General features: G+C 36.0%; 1 pseudogene; it reads right to left on the bottom strand.

Annotated features, from left to right (window-relative positions):
• Positions 1–221: 221 nt before the first annotated feature.
• Positions 222–1,147, bottom strand: LOC106826702 (olfactory receptor 4C16-like; annotated as a pseudogene).
• Positions 1,148–3,080: the final 1,933 nt, after the last annotated feature.

Genomic DNA, 3,080 nt, shown 5'->3' with positions numbered 1-3,080 from the left:
ATATGTCTTACATGACTGTTTCTACCTGGGGCTGTCTCTTTTTCTATAGAAAGTTGAATCAATGTTAATCAGTATATGTGTTCATATTGCCTATCTTCTTGAGGAAACTATTTCTTATGCCCCACTTTAGGATTATGTTAACTATAAAATAAGAGGAAGATATTCCCTATGGACGTTTTTGATCAATCCTAATGATAAAGAAAACTTGAAACTTCTATTAATCATTTGTCACCTGAGATCAACTTCATGTTCCATATTTTCCTCATGGCATTTTTCACTTCTGCATTTCTCAGTGTATAAATCAGAGGATTGAACAAAGGTGTTCCAATTGTATAAAACACAGCTATCATCTTGTCCATGGAGAAGGTGGTTGCAGGCCGTGTGTATATAAATATGAAAGGACCGAAGAACAAGATGACCACGATGATGTGAGAAATGCAAGTTGAGAGGGCTTTTTTCCTCCCTTCATCACTGTGGTTTCTCAGAGAACACAAGATGATAACATACAAGAACATCACCATGACAAAACTCACTGTACAAATGGCCCCACTGTTGGACACCAAGAGATTGACCACGTAGGTGTTTGCACAGGCAAGTTTCAACAAAGGCTGCAAGTCACAGAAATAGTGATCAATCACATTGGGACCACAGAAGGGTAAACTCAAGGCCAGAAAATCTGAGCTGAAGAATGTACATAGGACCCCACCTAGGCAACAGTCACCAATGCACCACAGACTTGATGGCTCATGATGATCGTGTAGCATAAGGGCTTACAGATGGCCACATAGCAGTCAACAGCCATGATAATTAGGATGAAGATCTCCAGGCAGCCAAAGAAATGTGATGAAAAGACTTGGATCATGCACTCATTGAAAGAGATAGTGGTCTTCTTCAAAAGGGCATCCACAATCATTCTAGGGCCTATGGATGTAGAGAGGAAGGTATGAGATAAAGATAAGTGGAAAAGGAAGAAGTACATTGGACTTCCACGTGCCCGGCTGGTCTTGATGGTAGCAATAATCAGAAGGTTATCCAGCAAAGTCCCCAAATAGATAAGTAAGAAAGTGACAAACACTATTTTCTTCCTAACAGGTTCCTGGGTTAACCCAAGCAGAATGAACTCAGTCGCATTATTATTCATCTGCATGATTTCTTGAATGAGAAGAAGGAGTGTGAAATGGTTCATCTGCAAAAAATAATGGAATTAATTCAGGGTTGTATGTGTAACATATAGTGTGATATATGATGTTATGGAATATTTTAACAAAAATAAATGTTCCTTATCATGGGCATTTTAGCTATTGCTTTTAGTAACTCACCTCAACACTTTGTTCCACAGTTTGTAATGTGGCTCCATTTATTATTAATTTCATGATTTTTCCATATTTAATAAATTGGCATCCATATTCGGATGGTGTATCACTTGGGATTTTGGATATATCTGACTACTTTTGGAAGTTCATAATATAAATTGAAAATTATACCCCAGCCCCTACCCATAAAGAATATCTTCTTTACACATATATTTACCATTGTATATTTGTTACACATAATTCTAGAAATGTCTATTTTTTAATATATATTATGTTTCCCTTCACTGGATGCCAATTTCCAGATATTAGAGCTTGAAAAGAGAAAGAGGAAGTACTTATATTCTCTAAAAATATGATGTTACCTTGTGGTGCTCTTATGATATTTAGTATTTGATATATACTAATGTAGAGAAGTGAATATTCCTTAATAGTTGGCAATATCTCAAATATCCTTATTTCTACATTTTTCTTTTTCCCATTTCTGAAAGACACCCCTTAGAGGACCCAAAGTCCCAAAGGTTGCATATAAATGAAAGAGGGGTGTTACAACTCAACAGTTCTTGTTTTCATAATTCAAGTGTTTAACTTAAACATTTTACATCTGAAGTGATTTTGGGAGGACACCACGCAGTTCATGTAGGATCAGATGATGGTTGTAATCTCCAGTAGAGTTTGTATTATCCAAGCACCTGAAAATTCCTTTGTTCTTGTAACAAACCAGAGATTCAGAGGAGGGAACGAGATATAATTTTAGACAACAAGAGTAGTGGACAGTCAGTAACTGACTTCATTCAATTTATTTCTGTCCTGGCTAAGTCAATGATGATTTAACTTTGAAATTTAATTTATTTCAATGCATATTTCTCTTTTTTCAAACTTAGAAAGGAATACTATCACTGCCTTCACTTCTTAGAAGAAAACTTTTATCTACATCTTTCTTTTCAAGATAATTTTGAAAGGGACTATGTGCACTTGAAAAATTTGGAAGGCTTACGTATCTCATTGTTTTCCTCTTCAATACACTGTCTTGAAAGTTGTAAGTGGCCAAAGCACAGACTGTGATAGCATAAACAGATGCAAATTTCCATTGTACATCTTTTCCTCTTGCTTGGTAAACTTTCTTCTCCTGAGCCCACTTGAAATATACCTTATGTTCCTCCAAACCAAAAACTACTCTCAGGAAAGTGCCTGGTGAAGTAATTTATATTAGGATACCAGATTTTTAAAAAACTCTCTTTTCACTATGAAACTTTTGACAAAGATCTTCAACTATGAGGAAGCTGATCCTTAGTATCATAATCAAAACAATAAGCTCATTCTTTCCTTCTTAATTTGAAAGAGTGATCCATCATGAAATATTTGTACTTGAAATTAAGTCCCATAATTGTGGCCACCCCTTTGACTGTATGACTTTTCATTTGTGCTATCAACCCCATTAGAATGTTCATTTCTAGAACAAGTTTATTTTATTTTATTGTTTTGCTAAGTAATATTTGCCCTGAGCTAACATCTGTTGCCAATGGTAGAGGTATCATTTTTGTTTAGGGAAGATTGGCCTTGAGCTAACATGTGTGCCAGTGTTCCTCTATTTTTGTATATGCAATGCTTCCACAGCATGGCTGATGAGTAGAATAGGTCCACGTCCAGAATCCAAACCCACAAACCTGGGCCACTGAAGTGGAGTACATGGAACTCTACCACTTGGTCATGGGGCTGGCTGTAGGAACAAGTTTATTTATACATCTGGACATATATTGTTTAAGATAG

This window comes from Equus asinus, chromosome 10 (assembly GCF_041296235.1).
Source record: "Equus asinus isolate D_3611 breed Donkey chromosome 10, EquAss-T2T_v2, whole genome shotgun sequence".
NCBI classification, from domain to species: domain Eukaryota; kingdom Metazoa; phylum Chordata; class Mammalia; order Perissodactyla; family Equidae; genus Equus; species Equus asinus.
This window is presented reverse-complemented; position numbering and strand designations above follow the sequence as displayed.